This window comes from Bos indicus, chromosome 7 (assembly GCF_029378745.1).
Source record: "Bos indicus isolate NIAB-ARS_2022 breed Sahiwal x Tharparkar chromosome 7, NIAB-ARS_B.indTharparkar_mat_pri_1.0, whole genome shotgun sequence".
Classification (NCBI taxonomy): domain Eukaryota; kingdom Metazoa; phylum Chordata; class Mammalia; order Artiodactyla; family Bovidae; genus Bos; species Bos indicus.
The window spans coordinates 78,918,690-78,930,604 of record NC_091766.1 but is presented as its reverse complement, the minus strand read 5'-3'; the positions used below and the strand labels follow the sequence as shown (position 1 = coordinate 78,930,604).

The 11,915-nt window shown below is 36.8% G+C and overlaps 1 protein-coding gene across 2 annotated transcripts in view; it reads right to left on the bottom strand.

The window, feature by feature from the left end:
• LOC139184221 (teneurin-2-like) overlaps nt 1-11,915 on the bottom strand; it is a 451,142-nt gene that overhangs the window by 223,152 nt on the left and 216,075 nt on the right. The gene's annotated exons all lie outside the window — the stretch shown is intronic.

Below are 11,915 nucleotides of genomic sequence, written 5' to 3'. Positions count from 1 at the left end.
GAAAAATAGTCATTCTTATTTAACAATTTGCATGCTTTATCAGTAGAGTTACACATGTATTATATATATATATGCTATACATTTACATATGTATGTGCATATATAGCACTATATATATATATATATATATAAGGTGGTGGTTTAGTTGTCAAGTTGTGTCCGACTCTTGAGGCCCCATGAACTGTCACCCACCAGGCTCCTCTGTCCATGGAATTTCCCAGGAAAGAATACTGGAGTGGGTTGCCATTTCCTTCTCTGGGGGATCTTCCTGACCCAGAGATCAAACCTGGGTCTCTTGCATTGTAGATGGTCTCCTGTATTGCAGGTGGATTCTTTATCAACTGAACCACAAGGGAAGCCCCTTATACATACATATATATATAGTGTATATAGCATGCTGCAGTCCATGGGGTCGCAGAGTCAGACACGACTTAGTGACTGAACAACAACGACACAGTGTGTGTGTGTGTGTGTGTGTATAGTTTGTGTGTGTATATATATATATATATACATATATAGTTTGGTGTGTATGCTCAAGAAATGTAAAATATATAGGTCTTTATATATTATATATATATATATATATAGTGATTTCCCTTGTGGCTCAGAAAGTAAAAGCAACTGCTTACAATGCAGGAGACCCGGGTTCGATCCCTGGGTCGGGATCAAATAATGTTTTATATATATAAACATTGTATATATATATATAAAATACATTATATATATAAAACATTATTTGACCCTCTTAGCTATGTTAGATCATTATTACTATTATAGTGTTAAGGAAAACAAGCCTGGAATGATTTTTGCATTGTATTATCTAGGAGGACAAGGACTGAATTCCGTTTTGGCGCTAAGACCTACTATAGTCCAGAACTTTACACCAAACTGGACCCTTCTAAATTCAGCTTTTGGGAACTTCCCTGGTGGTCCAGTGGGTAAAACTCTCTGCCCCCAATTCAGGGGGCCCAAGTTCGACAAGTAAGCCCTTGAGGGGTAACTACTGAGCCCACACGCTCTAGAACCCATGTACCTCAACTATGGAAGCTTGTGCTGCCACAGCAAAGACCCATTGCAGCCAAATTAAATTTTAAAAAGTCAATTCACCTTTGGCAACTGTCACCAAAAGGTAGCCTAAGGGCTGTAACTCAGCAAGCACTGGTGGGATAAGGACATGAAAAGGGGACGTGGGTTGACTTTCTTGGGTAGGTTCAAAGCCGTTCTTCCAGTCTTACACAGAAATATACACAAATAAGTGTCAGGCATGCTATGATCCCAAACCACGGTGAACAAATCACAATTACTACCATGGATGGCCCCGTAAGTGTACCAGTAGATACTGAAATACTGTGGAAATGAGACACTTCACTCCATACCATCCCAATCAAAATAAAAACAAAAACTTGTTACCATCACTATATTTACGTATTATTTATAAATGGCATTTTCAGTGTTTGTTGCACTTTTCTACCTTAGTATAAGGTGTTATATAAATGCTAACTATTGTTTGTATTTAACAAGCCTCAGACAGACAAAAAATGTATGTACTTTGGTTTCTGCAATAAAGGGCAAAAATGGTACTGAGAAGAAATTGCCTATTCTGGGTTATAACAGCATAAACTTCACTTCCTCACCTTGGGCTCTACTCCTTGTTTTCTGGTTCAACACTATGTTCAGAGCCAAGAATTAATTTTCTGATATCTTCAAAGGATATGTTTTCAACACAGGAACTGGGATAATTCTTGAAAATACCAAGTCATCTGTTCTTTTGACTGAGTTTTGTGTACACAGGTTGAGTGGCCAGAAATGGGTCTAAAAATAACCTACTTTCCTGAATATGCAGATTTCAAAAGTGTGCTTCTTTCTTAACAAAAATAAATGTCAGAAAGCTTTGTCTCTTTATAAGTCAAAAGGGAAATTATAAAATTACCTTTAATGAGTAAATTGAGGTGGGTGTTTAACAATAAATTTACTGTACTTGTTATATAATAGTAAATTTACTATGTTAGTAATTTCCACTTCTGAAATCCATATCTGAAATGTGGTTTAAAAATGCAGTCAGTGGCCATTTTTTTCTTTATTTTATGGTTCAGGTGGCTCCTTTCGCTGATTTTGCAAGTTAGTTTGCCTGAATGTGAATCACTTACATATAAAATACATACAATACAGAATCATAGACTGTGAAGGCTGACAAATCTTTAAAACAAACTAGTTGATCTCTCACTTTCAAGAGGAGGAGAGTACCATTCCCCAAATGGAAAATCAAATAGCTAGATCCATATATAACAGGAAAACTAGTGTATTTATTACACAGTATTTGCTGAGTATGGATCACTAGCCTGATTCTGGCTATATACATGGAATTGAAGACAATGATACGGCTATCTAAATTCTCAAAATTCAGGGAGATATGGAATGTTTCAATCGTTTACAAGGAAGATGGTTTAACAACATATTATTCGTTCTTTTCTATGTAAGTAAGTATTTTGCTAACAGGGCAACTTTAAACATCTGTTTTATTAACAAGTATTATATCTCTCAGACTTGCACACCAGGAAATTCAGGGGAGATGATATCCTTGAAACTGTATACGGAGTAAGTATTAGAGTCAGGACCGATATAAATGTCAGTTATCCAAAGCTGAATGCATCATCAAAACAGCATCATTTTCATGCTTGACCTTCCGTACCATCATTCTAATCATGTGTGTGAATGTGAAAGATAAAATAGATGACAATGAGGGATGATTTACAGCAAATCACAGTAAAAAATAACATAATGGGCCTTTAAATGCAACCTTGCCTAAACTGTATAAATAATATTAGTTCTCCTTGCCTGAATTTGTGGTAAAGAGGCAGAGGACAGAAATGACGACTTAATGGGAGATGTAAAAAAAAGAGAGAGAAAGACAGAGAGATACACTTTACTGTTAGAATGTCTTAAGTTTAAACAGTGTTAGCATTTTTTAAAATAGGGGTAAACTTTTAATAACATATTTATATTAATGGAGACTTCATACATTTCATAAGATGCCCTCCAAATAATTTTGACTGGAAAATAACAAGATACTATATTATTATGAATTTTAATTTTGGGGGAATTTCCTTGTTAAAGCAACAGAGGAAGAATGGAATCATATATTTGAAATGTCATGAACATAGAAAATTTGCAGATTTGTATGGAAGCTCCTTATATTTCTACACCTCTCCCTAAAAAATAAGAAGTTATTTTTCTGAAAATTTATTTGGCAATAGACCAAAAAGGCAAGTGTAAAATTAGAAGTTCTGAATTCTTTTCAATTAAGAAAGTTTCTCAAGTTGTAAAAACAATAAAGGACACCAAAAGCTTAGAAAATATTTTATAAAGATTTCTAAAGTCATTTAAAAAACCAAGTTTTTCTATTGACTATTAGTCACAAAATACTGTAGTAGAAAAGCAAGATTGAAAGAGTACTTTAAAAACCAACAGAAGTCTTTCAAGAAAATAAGAAATATTTATATAATGTTTAATGGATTCATTGAACTGCCGTATTAATCTATTTGAAGAATAATTTCATATTCACTCAACTAAATTTAGAAAAAAAATCTTAAAATATGTAAATATATGCAAATACACACACACACATATATATGCACACACATAGCAGAAATTCCCCTCATATAGGAATTTTTTAACAAATCTTTAGCAGTGGTGTTTTCCATTCCAGCATCCAAATAACAAATGACAAAAGTTTAATTAAAATGTTTTGCAACTGTTTTAAATTTTTATAAGAAAGCAAATTGCAGCTATGTTCTAAATTTGATAAGGATTATTAGTTAACAAAAATGACAAAATCTTTCTTAATTTAACTTGCCTCATGGATGAAATCTCGAATAAGATTGGCTGCTTACTAATGACTGCTTTTCTGGTAGAAATAAACTAACCCATACATAGCCCTAGACTTGAAAAATAAAGAAAAGCATTTTCATTCTAAATCCCTTCTAAAGAAATCTAAGATTTCAGGCAAAATATAATATGATTTCTCAAGTTTCCTAAGAAAACAAAAATGTAAGAGCTGCACACTTTTGTATACACTGTTCTACAATGAAAATAAACATGTTTTTTTCCACCACTCCACTGAAATCAGTCTATCTCACAATTTTTATTACATACAGAATTGGCTATGTAGAATTTTAATATTTCTATTAATATAGTTATATGCAGAGAGACTCATTTAGATATTTTCTGCTTGATGCAACAATATTTCTTTTTCCCAGGTTGAGCCAAACACACATTTAGATCTTTTCTGCTTTACACAATAGTATGTCAGTTATCCTTTTTGACTAAAAGGGAACATATGTGAACCACACACACACACACACACACACACACACACACACACACACATGAACAGTTTCTTAGGAAAACCAGAGAACCAAGAAAAAATTGAAGTTTTACAAAGGCAAACTCTTGTGTGATTTAAAAGAGTAAAGTGAAGGAAAGAAAAGAAGAATAAAGGCGGAAAGAAATGTTGGAAGAGAGAAAGGAAAATAATCATAAGGAAGAGAGAGTAAAGAGCTGCTGTGGATTTGCTTCTACAATGATGTTAATGGTCTCATTTCAGGCAAAATCAGGCCAACCAGTTCAGCAGTTTTGCTGTCATAAGTTCTAAAATACCATGGCTGCTGTACCCAGATTTCTTACAAAGCCTTTCAGGAGCACCACTGCTCACATATAGGCCATGGCTATTTCTAGCCTCTCTGCTGATCTGCTTGAAGACACCCCTTAGATTAATACAACTAAGAAACCCTAGGGTTGAGGAATCGAAGTACTGGCTAACAGCCAAACAGAACCAGCCTACAGGTAACTGGGCATGTCAGGCTTAGGTGATTTATTCTCTCCAGAGGGAACAGAGAATAGCCACAGAAAGGAGGCGGTAGAGGAGGATTTGTAAATAAGCACGTCATCTGAAAATAGGTGGGGATGAGGGAAAGGCAAGGCAGGTCATACGGTTTAAAGGTCACCTGGCCTCGGCCTGAGTCCGTTATTTCTCTGACTTTCTCCAGTCCTGCCTTTCAGGAATGTCCTTCCCAGTCTGTTATGTTGTCTTACTTCACCCCTGTTCTCGCAGCTGGGAAGAAACTGTATTTTTATTCTTTTACAATTTTCCACGTGAAGCCGCTATGGGCACTCCGGCTCTAGCACCGTGCCTCAGCTTCAGGGTGACGGACTCTCCGCTTTGCCCGGGACCCGGAAGCTTCCTAAGACCTGAGATGTTCAGTGCTTAAACCAGAAAAGCCATGGATAAACAAGGGCACGTTGTTGATCACCCTCCCTGCCCACAAATTTCTTCTCTTGTCCTCAGGTCCCATCAGCCACCCAGATAATCTTGCAAAGTCAGGACAAGGAAGAAAATGAGTTAAAACTAAAGTTATAAGTATAAAATGGAAGTTCAGGGAAAGCCCTTAGAAAGCCTACAGCATCCGTAAACTTTATTTACTAAAGTGGAAAAAATTGCCTATGGTATATAAATCCTATGGTAACTGTTAATCCCCTCCAGAAGAAAAAAAAAATGTTAAAAATAAAATAAAAAAGAATGCAGCTGATAAATTACTTACCGAAAATGTAATGCTCAAAGCAGTTACCACAATGTAATTATTATTGGACTTGATTAAACATAAAAATAAATCTGTCTTTTACTTCTCTCTCATCCCTTTAGTGCATACAATGAAAGGAAAAGCCTTTTTAAAAGGTACCTCACGGCCAATTCTTTCCCCCCTAATTCTGCATTGTAACAAACAAAGGTAAAAATCAAAAATCATGCAGGCAGTGAAGTATAAGCTTTTTCCCATTATCCTTAGAAGGGTGACAATGCCAATTAAAAACACGTTCCCATGCAGCTCTCAGCAAATGCTTTTTTTATTCTTTTTAACTCCTTGATAGTGGAATGCCTTATAAAGAGGAAAAGTATCACAAAGTATAAGGGCTTATAAATCATCAATATTTCTGGACAATCAATCTGTGTGTCTACAGGACCTTGCCTAACCTCATTGACATAAATAATGCTCCCTGTTCATAAAGTCTGAGACGAAAAATGAGGATCTAATCTCTAAAAATGTATGCTAACAACGTTGCCTCTCTTAAAGTAACAAGAAAAGAATTGGATTATTCAATACAACGTGGCCAAATTAAGTTATTTCTGCTTTCAGCGGAAGACTGCAGCCACATTTTATACGCAAGTCTCAATGTGACTTTTTCCCTCTGTTGAGATACTTGACTTTGATTTTATTTTTATCATATACGCTCTGAAATGCCAACACCACGCCATTCCTACAAAACAGGCTTTTATCCACTTTTTTTTAAAGTCTGCGTTCAAGTTAGAAAGTAAGTCATATCTCCAGATCTCGTTTTGTAAAGGTTGTACTTGCCACAGGCTTAACACAACGGTGGGAGACAGTGTGGAAGGGATCGATAAAGTAGTATTACCCTTTGTGATGGTGAGTCTCTGCAGGACATTCCGGCTTAACTCTGCCGTCTGCGCTAACAGTCCATCCTTACCCACTGGGAGAGTGCATTAAAGCGCTCTTCTGGACCATGAGCCCCCCGACTAGGAGGAGAAACTCACTTCCTTCACCTGGCTGTGGACCTGCTTTCATAAAGCTGGAGCAGTTCTGGATGCCAGAAGACAGGGTTTCAAATTTGAAAGACAAATGCAGAAACACCCTGAAGTCGGAGGGCATAGGCCCTGACATTCCGACAGGTGTATGCATCCTTCAGGGAAGTTTCACTTTGGCAGGAGGCTGCCAGAAGCGGCTATTCTTCAAGTTCAACATGTCACCTGTGATTTGAAAAAGGCAATGACTGTGGAGGCAAGGATGTGATGCTGCTGTGGAATAAGCTTTTAGGAATTACCTCTTTTACCGGCCAAGTGGACTCGGGGAATAATATGGAAAATTGTGCCTCCAAAGAAATGTTTATAATTTTTCATTTGTCACTGCAAGAGTAAAATTGCAACTCTGTGGGTAGGGGTGTTGCAAGGGATAAGGAGATGACCACACTGTTACTGTTCCTGTTACTAGAGATCAGTTGATGCTGTGCAGACCTGGAGACCTCAGGGCTTTCAGTGTTTTACAACATAGAAAATAGGGAATACCTGTAGTTCTTTTTTTTTTTTTTCTTATAAGCACACTGGTAAAGAATCCACCTGCTATACGGCAGACTCAGGAGACTTGGGTTCAATCCTTGAGTCAGGAAGATCCCTTAGGGGAGGAAATGGCAACCCACTCAGTATTCTTGCCTGGGAAATTCCGTGGACAGAGGAGCCTGGCAGGCTATGGTCCACGGGTTTGCAAAAGAGTTGGACACAACTTAGGGACTAAGCATTAAGCACACTTAGACTTTCATTTAACTAAATGGACCTCATTTGCTACTCAGGCAATGATAAGTCATACAGATTCACTGGTAGGGCCTTATGACACACACCTGACTTCAGTCCTTTTCTGTGTCCCTAATTATCTTTCAGGCCACATTTCAACTACTTTCTCTGACACAAATATCATTCACCTCTTGCATCAACTGCTCCTCTCAGCAGACTAGATTTTTTTTTTCCCTCTGAGCCTTGATACTCACCCCAGTCCCTAGGATAAGACCAAGTTACTTCTCATTCATCTATTGCTTCTTCAAATATCTGACTCAAGATGTGTCATTATTTGACAAACGTTGACAGAGATCTTTCCATGGAATACGTGCAAATAAATAAGGACAGTTCTGCAGAGAACTGTATTTTCTGCCTCTAAGCAAATTAACTGCAGGGGATTGAAGCCAACTTAAATAGGACATTTTCAGATTCAAACATGTTAGACTCTCTCTTCATTCTAGAAGGAGAACACTTAAAGAGATAGGTTTGGAACTTTGGTATAATGAGCTCTTCCCTTAGCAGTAGTGACTGCCCTGTATTTTAATATTTTAGGACTTACGTATTTACCTATATCTCAAGCGATACTTTAATATACAACTACTATCCATCCAGCACAAACACCATCTATGAAATCTTCAAGGCAGCCAGGTGAAAACCTGAACAAAAGAGCCCTTTCTCTTTATCATGTGGAACAAATTTATTTCCCTTTTGTCTAAACATCGCCTGCCTGGACTACATCTGGTTGTTACTTTTCCAACTAAAAGCATCATTAATGTGATTAACTATAACGTGGCTGCCCTGGGTCAACACCTTCAGCAACAGTAAGAACTTGTGAAAGCTCTGACATAGCAGTTTCTCTTTACCATATCCCAGATAAAAATTCTTAGGTCAAGCTACCTATGGCCCCTTGAAAGTGGGAGAGGACAGGATTAAAAATACTATTTTGGTCCTGTACCAAGATCAAACCATAAGAATCACACAGAGACTGATTTCTTCTCCATCCTGATAGAGTTATCACTCCCTATTTATTAAATTGATATCTTTTTCTAGTAGCTCAGAAATTACAATATTTACATAGAAGATACAGTTGTAACAGTAATGCCTGCCTTCACAGGACAAAAATCTAACAGAGAAGTCACAAATACAACTAGTTATAATGGAGACCTCTTCAAAGAGCAAAGGTTTTAAAGTCAGACAAGCATGGTACCTCTTCTGCTTCGAAAGCAAATAGTCATTTGAATTTCGTGGCTACGTTTGTACCTATTTCTCAAAGAGGGATAAATGAGATCCAAATGTGAGTTCTTTAGTCCACTGCTCCCAAATAATACACATAAAATAAATAGACGTTATTTCAAGAGATAAATTTATGATAATGCACAACCCAGGAAAATGGAATTATAAAATGGTAGAAAAAAATTCAATGAGTTGCGGTAGAGGGTAGCCCTACCTGGCTTGTGGTTCAAGGGAGATTTCAGAAAGGGTAAAATGCTATATTTACTCACAAAGAAAAGTCGGGTAAATAGAATGGCAGGTGGCAGGGTTGAGGGGAGGAGTATCAGAGGAAAAAACTGGCAGCTTTAGAAATTACTAGGATTGACTAGGATGTCCAATTCCCACAGAGAATATTCTAGAAGATCAACTTGGACAAACAGGAGAAAGACTAATTGAGGGTGTATCACCAAAGGTTTACTATTGATTTGAATGAGGTTCTCTGAATGTTGCAAGATTTACCAGATTTTTGCAAAGCAATCTGATAACTTTGTGTAAAGGTTGTAAATTGGAAATGACCTCAAAACAGGGAGGCAGAAGCACTGAAATACTTTAGGATCAAAGAAACAAGGGCCTTTTATCAGATCAATGACAGAATGAAAAATAAATGACAGAAAGGAGAAACACTGAAAGAAGGAGAAAATACAGTATTTAGCAATTAATTGGACGCTGAGTAAGACAGAGGGAGAACAAATAAAAAAGACACATTTCAAGTCCAGATGTCTAACACTGGGACAAAATGTTAGAGAGAAGAAAATAATCAGTGTTGGAGATGATGTTAGCTTTTGGATCGCACAAGCTAGCTTGGCTCTTGTTAAATTCATTACATCGTTTGAAACTTAAAATGCAAATTGTCCTACCACTGGCTATCTGAAAATAAAATTACTGATGATATCAACTTCTAAATAAGTATAACATCTGTGATGCTTAATATGTTTCAGGGCATATTTAGAATTGAAGATAAAGGGGTTCTATTTCTCAAAAAATAAAAGTTAAAAGAATTTTAAAGGACAAAAACATCCATTGTACCATCTTAAAACAAAGCGATATGGCATCTAAAATATTTACACTGCATACAAAACTAAAACTTTGTCACATGCAAATTCTATTTACCAACCATTGTTCTTTAGTATTTCGTGAAAGGAGGTCTGTACTTAACAAGACTAATAATATGTCAAAACAACAGTGTGGGAAGTGAGGGCAGTAGGGAGAACCTCAAAACAAACCCGCCTGATCAGAGGAGGCATTTGCTTCATGTGACAGGGAAAATTAAATCTTCATGCCTACATAAGTGTCTAAGAATAAGCCCAAGTTGAAGGTAGCATTAATCTCAATCACTGTTTATTTGTGAGTATTTAGACATATTACATGCAGGGTATGTTTCCATTATTGTTGTTTTGAATGAAACACGCAGCATTTCATTGTGAGGAAACCAGGGAAATAATTTTCTCAGTTGCAGAACTCTGGTAACAAAGCGAAAAAAAACTACAAAACTCAGCTCACTTTATAGCTTGTGTGCTTAGCACTGTCTTTATTTCAAGGGGGTGAAGAAAGGTACTCAAGAACAAACCATTCCCTCACAAGTTATTAATAATAGAATTTTCATAACTTATTATACATTTGATGTTTAAAAAAATGATCACATATGGATCATTAAGATGTGTCTGAAAAGAATTTCAGCAAAAAAGTGGTTAACATTCATCATAGCCTTTCAAAACCAAATTGAATTCTACTTTATCTGAAAACTTTCCAATGCAATATTACTTTTTCTTACATATACAGTCTGCAACTTACCTAGGGCACTATTTATCATTTGGACAACTTAGGTACACACACACACACCACACACTCACACACCAAAAAAAAAAAAAAAATCACCTTGAGACAAATAAGAAATTCTCTCCTGTGAAACTCAAAACTGTATTAAAATGATAAGTAGGAAGTCTTCACATTTTATTCATTAACTTATGCAGACAAGTATGATGTACACAAACCAAAAAAAAAAAAGGTTCCAACATGCTATTGGTCATAATAATCATCTTTGCTTCCTCCATTCCACAGAGTTTGTTCATTTTTACAAAGACAATATAAGCTGTGATGGAAAGACTAGTACCCAGAGGAGCCTTCCAACTATCCACACTGGTAGCCTAGCCCACCTGGGACCCCCAACAGGTATGGGTCAGGATTTAAGGATTCAAAATAATTATTGCAAAGGAAATGCTTGAATGAATAATTTCTCTTTGGTATTCAATTCAGATGCCATAGTGAAGCAGAGAGAAAGGAAGCAGAATTTAGGGGTTTAAAAGGTATCAATAACACGGTAATAATAAAATTCAAGTTTGTCAATTGTTTCGTGGGCATAGTACATAGATGCTAAAAGAGTCATTTCAAGGTAAAGTCCAGAGATCATACTTCCAGGTACCACAGTCAAACGAGTGTTATGTGCTACCTGCTATAAACATTCACACTTCAGAATTCTGGGTCCCACACTACAGACAAAAAGCCAGAAGGAAATCTATTTCCAGAGTTAACATGAATATTTAAGGCATGTTTTGTATACAGAGATTGGGGCAAGGAATGTGGTCAGGAGAAGAATCATGTATCTTTAGACCCTGCTCTAGATTTTTGGTCAAATCCAAGAATGTATCCAATTTACTTTTTGAGAGATAAGGTCTTACAGGAAATAAAAAGAGACTTTCCTAGGGATTTCTCTTACGAGCAGCAAAAATTAAAATGAAAGGTCAGGGACTTCCCTGATGGTCCGGTGTTTAAGGATCCGTCTGCCAACGGAGGGGACGTGAATTCAATTCCTTGTCTTGGAAGATCCCACATGCTGTGGGACAACTAAGCCCACGCAATGCAACTCCTGAAGCCTGTGTGCCTAGAAATCCAGGCTTCAACATAAGAGAAGCCACCACAATGAGAAGCCAGAGTACTACAACTAGAGAGAGCCCTGGCACAGCAACAAAGACCCAGCACAATAGAAAATAAATACGTAAATTTATTTTAACAAAAGGAAGGTCAAAATATTAATAGCTTCTGCTCTGAAACCACCACTTTCCCATCTTGGAGGCAGACTTAATATTAAGAGTAGTCAAGAGCTAGGGCTTTGGATGTAAAACTCTAGTCTGGTTGTGAGTCCAGGCATCACCACAGCTAAGTAAGTGGCCTTAGGAAAAATCGCCCTTCCCTAAGCCTCAGGATCTAAACTCTTAAATGGATAAACTGACAATAGCCTGATGATTATGAC